At 39.8% G+C, this 11,816-nt stretch overlaps 1 pseudogene; it reads left to right on the top strand.

Moving 5' to 3' along the window:
• Positions 1-458: 458 nt before the first annotated feature.
• Positions 459-11,816, top strand: part of LOC104213733 (cysteine-rich receptor-like protein kinase 42) — a 31,281-nt pseudogene continuing 19,923 nt past the window's right edge.

Raw genomic sequence — 11,816 nt, 5'->3', positions numbered from 1 at the left:
GAGGTAGAAACTCCCTGATAACACCACTTATATGACTACGGATCACGGGACATTTAGGCAGAAGCGGATTTATAATTTGAAGTTTGTGTTTTTTGGATTTTAGAAATCATAGCTTAATGAATTCTAGATAAATTATTTATTTATATTCGGTGAATTTCTTAACATGATTACTAGATTTTGGCCGAAATTAATTGATTATGTTGAACCCATTACTAGTACTCTAACTCAGTCTCTACATTCAGACGACTTAATTGACCATGGATTAGTGTAATGAAAAACTATGAGACATAGTAGCAAGTAGGTAAGGATTAAAAAAATATGGTAAAGACACACTATTATGAAAGAATTATAAAGACGAGGTTATAAACTTATAGTGGGGTCGATGAAGCAGACAAAGTCCCTTTTCTTAATAGTAATCGTAGAAAGAGGTGGAAATTTAGCAATAAAGTATCAATCCTTTGAAAGAAGAATCGCCAAATTTATTCATTTCTCTGTCTCCAACTACACGACCCAATCTTCTCTTTATCTCTAACTTCCAGGCCATTTTCTATTTTATATGATAAGTAATATATTAGTAGACTGTAAATAGTTAAGGAAACAGAGAAGTATTACCAGAAAACCACAGAGAGGAAGAGGAAGGAGAAGCAGAAGAAAGACTCCTCTCTGGAATTTAGATGCAATTCATCGGCTTAATTTTCCCATTTCTAAAATGGATCATCATTTTCTTGGTTAATTTTGGTTTATTCATCGATGCCGATCCTCGGATTTCAGAAGCAGGGTTCGTTTATGGCACGAACATGACATCGCCCTCCATAATCATTCCTCAGTACACTGAAGAAATGCATGTTATAACACAACTTGTGAAAAGACATGGATGGGGCAGCTACGCTGTTAATTCAACAATCAACAACTTATCCATATACGCTCTAGCAAACTGTTACGACGATCTTCCACACAACGACTGTGTTAAGTGCTACATCATAAGTTGTTCCAGACTCCCTCGTTGCCTTCCTTCTGTCTCTGGTCGTGTATATCTCGATGGATGTTTTCTTCGATACGATTACTACAACTTCTTCAATGAAACAACTGATGCTGTTGAAGATAGAGTGAACTGTAGCAGCTCCCTTGGAAAGGCTCAAGAATTAAAGGCCGCAGCTGAAGATTTGATCGAAAATGTGACGAAAGCAGCTGTTGACAATGGTGGATATGCAGTGGCAAATTTGAATGGAGTCTATGGAACAAAGAGGGATGCTAGAGCTTTGATTGCTGGTTGTTATTTGAGATATTCCACCCAAGATTTCCTCAATCATCCGTCTCAGGGTACTAGCGGTAGAGGTAAATATCACAATACCGACTCTAATTTTTCTTTTAATCAATAGATTTTTGGTGAAATTAATTACTCCTACTAGAATGCCCAAAATTATTGAACATATATTTTTCTTCTTCTTTATTACGTATATCAATTTGCTTTCACTTCGAAAAGAGTTTAATCAGAAAAAAGTTGCCATTACTCGGACTTGTTATTCTGCGTTTTCTTGTATTTCATTGATCAATTTTCAATGGCCTCTGGCACAACACTATAGCCACTTTGCTTTTGTTTGTTTAGCGGATTACACTTTCCCATTGCTTTGTGTCACAGGGCCGGCTGGAGCCTAAGGTTACTGAGGCAAAGGCAGTGGCCTTAGTCCCCCAAAATACTTGGGGCCCCAAAATATATAAATAAGGGAAATTACCAGCTATATTAATTTATAAGTAGCTCATTACAAAAATTGGTCAATTGATAAAATATTACTAATAGTAGCCAATTAGGTATTTGTAGCAAAAAAATATCAAATTTTTGCTTTGTTTTGAGTGTGTGTTATTAGAATAGATTGGGCACAACTTAAGGAGCTTGTTTTGGGATGATTTGGTGAAGTTTTGAGGTGGTTTGAATTGAAAATTCGAAGTAAAAGCTGAACATGAAAAAAAAATGATGTGTATCACACTGTGTATCATTTGTGTATCACATATGTGTCATATTTGTATCAATTGTGTATCACATGTATATCCATGTATACCCGTGTGTGAGATACATGCGCGATACATGTTTGATACATGTGTCGCAGAAGACTTTTTTGAACTCGATTTAATTATGAATTTTGATACAAAACCAGTCCAAATCACCTCCAATCTGCCTCAAATTTGGTATATTGACTTATCTATATATTTTCAATAAATTTCAACTATACCCATTGAAAAAGTTCTTTTTTTGTTTAGATTTTTGGAATATTGTATAGATTTTTGTATTTCATCACCTTATTTGCTACCCCGTCCATGAAATTTCCTTTCTGTCTTGTATCTAATGTTGCTAATCACGCTTAAAATATGAAAGGTAATTTTTGCATGTGATTCTTTGATAGAAAGAACCCTATTATTTGGTTTTTCAATTTTTGTTGGCTAGTTTTGGTAAGTCTATGACTAATGGCTAGAGGTTGGTAAGTTGAAATTTATTTAGGACATTTGTGTAAGTTTCCCTATAAATAATATATGTATAATATTTAATAATTATGCATTATTGATAGAATTTTTAAATTATTTGGTTAAAGTAGTTACTGCTAAAAGTTTTACATATCTTAAATTGTACTCCAGTTACTAGTTGTTTCTCTTTTTAATTCATCCCAACTTAAAACGATCTCCTTATAGTGTTAGTTTAGAACAACTTTTCTTAATTTTTTGAGTGCCTTTGTAGACATTTTTCAAGCTACTTTCATAAGTAACTATTAAAATTCGTCCTTAACATTGAATGATTATAGTAGTTACTATTATTTGTTTCAACTTGTATTTAGAATTTAAAGTATAAATTCTTCCTTAACTTGTATTTGATAGTACTTTTTGCAATCTTATCGTGTTTGACCAATCTTTCCAAAAATTACTTTTAAGTATCAAATTACGGAAAAGAACAGTAAAGGTTTAGTTTGCAATTAGTATTATTTATAAAACATAAATATTTATTATATAAGAATTAATAAACATATAAAACATAAAGTAAAAATACAAAAGATTTTTTTTAATAAATATAAAATATAGTTATTCCAAAGCAATAACATTGAGTATCTAATATTACTTATTGTTTACATGATAATTCAAATATATCAAAATATTTTATTCAATAGAAATTAAAATATACTCTTAGAAATAGGAGAAAGGGAATAAAAATATGATTGAAGTAAAATAAAGAAGAAATATATGGTAGAAATGAAAAGGAAAAATAGGAATTTATTATGAGGTTAATTTTGTCTTGAAGAAATTAGAGTTTATTTGGCCAAGCTATCAAAAACTACTTATTTTGAAAAGTACTTTTGTTCAAAAGTGCTTTTCAAAAGAGTACGTTTGGAGATTAGCAGTTTGTGTTTGACCAATTCGTTTGAGAAATACTTTTTAAGATATTTGATAAATAAATTATGTTTGGAGAATCTTTCCAAAAAGTACTTTTGAGTGTTAATTACAAAAAGGACTGTAAAAGTTTAGTTTACAATTAGCATTACCTAAAAAAGAGAAATTTAAAAAAATTATTATAAAAAAATTAATTAAATTTTATCTTTATTTAATTAAGTATACAATATAAATATATTTAAATTTTTAATTAATTTAAAATATAAGTATATAAAAGAAACAATAAGGAAGATATGTGATCACGCCCAACTATGCCTTATAAAAGGACAATGCGAACGTTGCAAATATAACCTGAGTATTTATGTCCAGAGTCGAATCCACAGAGAATTAACCTATCAATTACTTTCGTTGGACTTACTAAATTCTTTAGAATCAACTTCTCCAAACGTTGTGAATAACAGTTGATGGTATATTTAATAACTAAGATTGAAAGTCAATAAACAGTTGTAAACTAAATATGCTTAAGTTGTGAACAATAATAAGAAGGTTCTAAGGTAGTGATTTCCCCTATTGATGGAATCCCTTCTGTTTATGTTTCATATAGATTTACCAACACATTTCTATCAATCATGAACACTCTTTTTACCGTGAATCTCTCCCGAGTAATCACAATAATTTACTAGACGCACTCTCCCGAGATACGCTAGCTGGCTTTGTTTATTACAGTTCACTTTAGATTGCACCCAAGACTTCGTTATCCCTAATCCCGCCTTTAAACCCGCAGTTATAGATCCCTCTTATACTTTGGGAGTGATGTTGTTCAACAATTACCTAAATATGCACTCTCTCCCGAGTTATGCACACTAATTAGGCACAGCTAATTGAGGATCCTGTCAATTAACTACAACAAACACGTAGTTGAACAAATAGAGATTAAACTGGAAAACTATATTAACATAATCAAGAAGTTCATCCTTCAATAGGTTCCATCAAAACCCTAGACAAAGGATTTAGCTACTCATGACAATGGGTAAATAAACTATGAAAACAGTCATGATTAAAATTGCCAGAAAAATAAAGAGAAGAAGAAAATATGATGTTTTGGGTGATCTCTCACACTTGTTTTTCTTGCCAAAGTACTCTCTAAAACATTACATGCCTCCCTTGGACGAGTTCTATCGTTTAATATAGGGTTTTGGGCTAAAAATCCCGTGTTTTGCACTTTAGTCCCTTAATTTTTCGCTTCCTATTGCGGTCCTACCGCGGTTACGCCAGGACCGCGGCCAACTAGCCTCTCAGAATCCGCAACAGCCTTCTACCGCGGTCAGACCGCGGTTACACCGGGACCGCGACAGTCCATCTCCAGTTCTGGTTTTGCTGCCTTGGCGTGGTGCACTTAGCGGATATTGTAGGATTGACCTCCTTTTCTCCGTAATTGATCCCAAAAGTACTCCATAGACTTCTTTTATTGTATATAGCCTGCAAAGCATGAAAAGTACTAATAAGAGCATTTTGTCATCACTTTTTATCATAAAAACTATACAAGAAGGTGGTTCTTTAGGGTCTAATTATAGTCCAATTCACCTATTATCAACACCCCACACTTAAGTCTTTGTTCGTCCTCGAGCAAGTTGAACCACACTTCTAGGCCTAATCGTTCGATGCATTACCCAGTTTGTGTCACACCCGGCATTATGAAAGAACGGCCTAAGCAGTGCAACAACCACACCTCAGATGAAGACTCTAATGCCATGCCACACTCGTGCTTACTCTAGTTACTCTAAACAGAGGTAAAAACTTGCTTTTTCTTCCTGAGTCATATGCCCTCACATCACATTTCTGAGAGAAGTTCCACACACATAAAATCAAGCAACAAGGAACTATAGATAGAACGAATCCACTCACTCTCAGCAAAGAACATTCACATGCCACACAGATACACCATAAGCTTGCCCTTAGTGTAATACTCTACTAATCGAGTTGTTCAGTCCAAGATCAAAAGGGTCTTTATTTGGTTATAATGTAGGCTAAGGGGCAGATAGGATATATTTGGATATAATGACTAACCTCCCTAAGCACTTTTAATACAATCGTTTCCTTTATTCCAATTTCCATGTTTAACCCAATCATTCTTCCACACTTGTTTCATAGGCTACCCCCACTTTTCTTTAGGTACAACTGGCCTCTTTTTTTTTTTTAACAGCCATTGCACCATTCAAGTATTTTCCTGATTTTTCTTTTCCCACTCCATTACTGCCCCACACTTTGACTTTTATATGCTCTTTAACGATTCAAGTGCTTCTAGGAGGTACAGGTTCAAACAATCAAACTATTCAAACACAGGGATGTAGGTTATTGTAAGGTTATCAAAGAACTGGCTTCAGGATCGAAAGGGTTAACTATGGCAATATGTACGGGTGGATTCATAATTATACAGGCTACACAAGGAACTGCCTCAATCATCTCTAAGTCCAAACAACTTCTATTTCGCTTTGCAAACACACAGGGCAAGTTCTAGGTACCGCATGCAAGCACAGAATACAAGTATTATCTCACACACCCTTGGCATGTAAATCATTCCGAATTAGTTTGTCAACACACTCATGTGAGCGTTCAAGAAAGACAAGGTGTGCAAAATTAAGGTATAAAATTACGAGTCTACAAATGAGCCTAGACGTCGCACCCTCAAGTTCGTTTTAGTTATTTGCAGGTGTGTACATTACGGGTTGCATTCTTGCCTTCACCTATCTTGGTCCAATAGAGTCCTAAGGGTCCTAAAAATATTAAAGAAAAATCTACCTAACCCGGTTCAAGAAAAGCCCTTGGAAAAGAACCGTGGTCAAAAGAAAAACTAAGGAGGAATTACTACACTACCTAAAAAGAAAAATAAAATAAAAAAATCTAAACGGACTACTTCCCTCAAGAGTACTGTCCAAGTGGTCCGTCCTCAGGAAGAGTCTCCTACATTTATTTATTTTACAACCAATGTATATGTACACTAACCATACACCACTAAAGCAAGTCTCCCACCCCACACAAAAAGAATATGGCATGTCCCCATGTCATAACACAAATAAAGTGCAGAAGGGTAAGTAGACTTCCCTGAGCATCACTCGGAGTTGGAGACAGTGCTGGGATCCACATGACAAGCCCTCCCCAAAGCACGAAACCAAGCTATCATCCGGCTCTCAGACCTGGCCTGCTGCTGAGACATGGCATCCATACGCACATGCAGGCCATCCACCGAGGAGCGAAGATCTGCCACCTCTTCCTCCAAAGAATGCAACATGGGTCGGCTGGACTGTGATCTAGAGAACCCTGCCCCAGTATGGGGTCGCCGAGAGGATCCGACTCCATCATAGGTTCTCCTGGATGGTGCCATGGGTGCTGGGGCGTCATCCTCATCATCAAGCTCAATGGTTGTGGGTGCATCTCTGCCCACTGTGATCTTTGAAGCTCTGAATGCCGCTTTTGCGGGCAAAACTCCATCTGTAGGACTGGTGGGGACACCATCCAGCAGACACAACCTCGTCACAAGTGAGGGGAAGTAAAACCCCTTAGATAGCAGAGGTGACCGAAGGATCATTTCATCTCCAATAATTCTCGCCACATCAAAGTCTTTCTTGGTGACGAAGCACCACACCAATAGAGCCCGTAGGTGTTTCACATCTGTCGTGTTGCCCGTGGGCAATAACCGGCTGCAAATAATGGTGAACCAACACTTAGCCTCATGTGTGAACGACTTGGAGTTAAGGGTAATGTTTTCCTGTAGCCAGATTGGTCGACCCCCTACACAGATTTTCTCAATCATAGTGTCCCAAGTGAGCCCTTGGGCGTCGTGGTAATGATCAATGTCACCAGTGAACTGGGGCAGCTGCAAGACCTGGCGAATCTTCAGAATTGAGGCATCTACCACCCTGCCCCACACAATCACAGACCGACACAAATGTTCTAGGCAGTTCGCGTAGAACTCCCAGACTATTATTGGGTTTGCCGCCTCAGGTTCATCAAACAAGAACTCCATCTCCCTCCGTCTGATTTCCTCATACATGTCTGCTTTTTCCATACGGAGGGTAGCCCTGTCAACAGGAATCTCAGGGATAAAGCTTTTGGTGGCCTTAGCATGAAAAGTGTCCTCTGCCTCCTGTGACTGGAACCGGGTGGCATCATATATTGGCATTTGGGAAGTGCTTGCCGAGATCTTTCGCCTTTTTTGGGCCATATTACCTGCAGACAATTCAGGGTAACAATCAGATGCATCCTAACATGTGCCAGTCGGATGGGTACTCAGACTTCGCCACCCGATGGCACCAAACAGTTTCCTTTTGTCAATCATTGCCAGTATACCCAATTAGTAAGGTGCCCAAAGTTGACAAACTCCACTATTGCATTCATACCACTATTAATTCTACAATTCCGCCATATAATACCCCACACAATCTCCCACAAGGGAATCATGTCAAATGCTACCACCACCACAAACTAAGAAGGGCACAAAGTGCTCCAAAATTTTACAACACACCCCAATTTTCGGCCATTTAGGCCCCTCCACCAAGATTCACCCTAAAAAATTTGTTTAGGCCTCCAAACATTCTAAAAATCACCCCCAAGGTAAGCACAATGAAAACCCAACCATTTAAGCATCAATCATGGCCAAAAAAGCAAATAATGGAGAAAAGGAAAGAAAAGAAAGAAAAAAAATAAAAAAAATTTACACTAAAACACTACCTAGGGTTTAATTAAAAGTAATTTAGACTACTCATTACACTCAGTTATGGAAAAGAAAGAGAAAAGAATAGAGAAGCTTACCTTGAGGATGAATGGAAGGGATAGGTTGTGGAGAGAGAGAGATGGAGAAGAAAGGAGGGGCAACAATGGGGGTTTGAGGGATAGGAGATGGTGTGAAAGAGAGAAGAGAAGAGAGAAGGGGATGGGGGTTGCGGGTGGTTTGAAGAAAAGAAGGGTTTGGGGGAATAGTGGGGGGGGGTTTTAGGTTTATTAAAGGGGGGAGGGGAAAGGAAAAAAAATAAAAATTCTGCAACTTACCTGGCCCGCGCTAGTCTGCCGCGATCCTACCGCAGTTACGCTGAGACCGCGGTAGACCTCTTTCAGAGGGGGTATTTCACCGTGGTCCTACCGCGGTTACGCTGGGACCGTGGTAGACTTCTTTCAGAGGAGGTCCTTGACCGCGGTTACGCTGGGACCGCGATCTGGGCGTGTTCCTGCTACTTTTTTTTTTCATGAAGTTATGCATTACACTTACAACACATTCGTGGGTTGCCTCCCACGCAGCGCCTGTTTTAATGTCGTGACATGATGCAGATGAGCGCATTTAAGGCTCGCTCGACCTCTGTGGTTCAGTCAGGTGTAGCTCAGACACTTCCTTTGGTTCGCTCATGCCCACATATAGTTTCAATCTCTGCCCATTGACTCTAAATGTACGAGAGTCTTTCTCTGTGGCGATCTCGACAGGATCTGAAGGGAAAACTTCGACCACTCTAAATGGTCCAGACCATCGTGACCTGAGTTTACCCGGAAATAGCCTTAATCGTGAGTTATAAAGCAACACCATATCTCCAGGATTGAAATTTCGCTCCACAATGTTCTTGTCGTGCAACCTCTTCATTCTTTCCTTGTACAACCTGTGCTCTCAAAAGCAAGATGTCTGAACTCATCGAGCTCATGTAATTCTGTGATTCTCGTTGTGCCCGCAACCTCGATGTCTAGATTTAGCTGTTTCAGTGCCCACCACGCTCTATGTTCAAGTTCTACTGGCAAATGGCATGCCTTCCTGAACACCAACTTATATGGTGACATGCCAATCAGTGTTTTAAAAGCAGTTCTATAGGCCTAGAGTGCATCATCTAACTTTTTCGCCCAATCAGTTCTTGTGGCGTTCACAGTCTTGGTTAGCACGCTCTTTATCTCTCTGTTGGACACTTCAACCTACCCACTAGTTTGCGGGTGATAAGGGGTAGCTACTTTGTGGCGTACATCATACTTTGCAAGAAACTTCTCGAAAGCTCTATCACAGAAGTGAGTGAATCCGTCACTGATAATCGCTCTTGGTGTCCCAAATCTGGTGAATATGTTCTTCTTCCAAAACCCCACCACCACTCTTGCATCATTAGTGGGCAACGCTGCAGCTTCTACCCATTTGGACACGTAATCCACAACAACAAGTATGTACTTATTGCCATAGGAGGTGACGAAGGGACCCATGAAGTCAATCCCCCAGACATCAAACACTTCCACCTCTTGAATTGGGTTCATGGGCATCTCATGGCGACGGGAAATGTTCCCGGTCCACTGACATTCATTGTAGCCCTTCACCCATTGGTGCGCATATTTAAACACTGTTGGCCAAAAGAATCCGGCCTCAAGCACTTTCGCAGCTGTCCTGACCCCTCCAAAATGTCCTCCATAAGCCGATGCGTGACAAGCCTGCAAAACAGAAGATTGTTCTATCTCGGGGACACACCTCCGGATCATATTGTCAACAGAAATTCTAAATAGGTAAGGCTCATCCCAATAATACATGCGGCAGTCACGATAAATTTTTTTCTTTTATATAGATGAAAGGTCATAGGGAACTATACCGCATGCCAGGTAATTTGCCAAGTCTGCATACCATGGCGCTTCCTCAAGATTAGTAGCGAGCAGCTGCTCGTCTGGAAAGGTTTCCAGAATATCTTCAACCTCAACTGCTTTTTTAGCTCCCTCAAGTCGTGATAGATGATCAGCGACTTGGTTCTTTGTTCCTTTACGGTCACGAATTTCAAGGTCGAATTCTTGCAGCAGCAACACCCAACGAATCAGGCGCGGCTTAGACTCCTTCTTCTCAATCAAGTACCTGAGAGCTGCATGATCAGTGTATATAATTACCTTAGAACCAATCAGATATGATCTGAACTTGTCGAAAGCAAACACCACAGCCAATATCTCCTTCTCAGTCACAGTATAGTTCAGCTGGGCTCCACTCAGCGTTCTACTAGCATAGTAGATTGGATGCATCAGCTTGTCCTTCCGTTGTCCCAGCACTGCCCCCACTGCGTAGTCACTGGCATCACACATGAGTTCGAATGGTTGCTCCCAGTTGGGGGCAACAATGATAGGTGCTGTGACCAGTCTCTTTTTCAGCTCATCGAATGCTACCCTACAATCATCAGAAAAAAAGAAAGGGTGATCTTTTTCTAACAACTTACAGAGCGGGTTGGTAATTTTTGAGAAGTCTTTTATGAATCTCCGGTAGAAATCGGCATGCCTAAGGAAGCTTCTGATTGCTTTGACTGAAGTTGGAGGAGGTAGCTTTTCTATTACATCCACTTTAGCACGATCCACCTCAATTCCTTTTCTTGACACCCGGTGCCCCAAGACTATGCCTTCTTGTACCATGAAGTGGCACTTCTCCCAGTTTAGAACCAAGTTAGTCTCGATACACCGTTTCAGCACACGCGTCAGATTTATCAGGCACTCATCAAATGAATTCCCCACCACTGAGAAGTCATACATGAACACCTCCATTATGTCCTCTACCATGTTAGTGAATATGGCCATTATGCACTGTTGGAATGTGGCGGGTGCGTTGCATAGGCCAAATGGCATCCTCCGAAAGGCATAAATGCCATAAGGGCAAGTGAAAAAGGTCTTCTCTCTGTCCTCCGGTGCAATGGAGATCTGGTTGTATCCTGAGTGCCCATCCAGAAAATAGAAGTGTGACCTCCCTGCCAGTCTGTCTAACATCTGATCAATGAAAGAAAGTGGGAAGTGGTCTTTCCGGGTGGCTAGATTTAGCTTTCTATAATCCATGCAAATTCTCCAGCCCGTGAGTGTTCTTGTAGAGATCAATTCATTGTTATCATTCTTAACTACCGTCATGCCACCCTTTTTAGGTACACATTGAACTGGGCTAACCCAGCTGCTGTCAGAGATTGGGAAGATAATTCCCGCGTCTAATCACTTTATTACTTCCTTCTTCACCACTTCCTTCATGTTAGGGTTCAGCCTTCTTTGGTGTTCCTTGGAAGGTTTGTGTCCCTCTTCCAGTAGAATTTTGTGCATATAGTAGGCGGGGCTGATCCCCTTTATGTCTGCCATGGTCCACCCAATGGTAGTCTTGCACTCCTTAAGTACCTGCAAGAGTTGTTGCGCCTACACATCTAACAAACTAGATGAGATAATAACAGGTAATGTGGAGTTAGGTCCAAGGAATTCATACCTGAGATGGTTGGGCAATGACTTTAACTCCAGCTTTGGTGGTTCTTCGATAGATGGCTTGGCTGGAGGAGTCTCTCGATTTTCCAAGTGCAAGGGCTCAAATTCTAGAGTTCTATCCTAGAACCCTCTACCCTCTGATGCCAACACCCATTCCGCCAGTTCCTCTCCATTCACCTCATCCAAATTCATTAAACATGCAGCAAGGGGGTCCTCAATAGTTAGCACCT

Source organism: Nicotiana sylvestris, chromosome 5, assembly GCF_000393655.2.
Source record: "Nicotiana sylvestris chromosome 5, ASM39365v2, whole genome shotgun sequence".
Classification (NCBI taxonomy): domain Eukaryota; kingdom Viridiplantae; phylum Streptophyta; class Magnoliopsida; order Solanales; family Solanaceae; genus Nicotiana; species Nicotiana sylvestris.
Note: the sequence above shows the minus strand (reverse complement) of the source record. Positions and strands in the feature narration are given on the sequence as shown.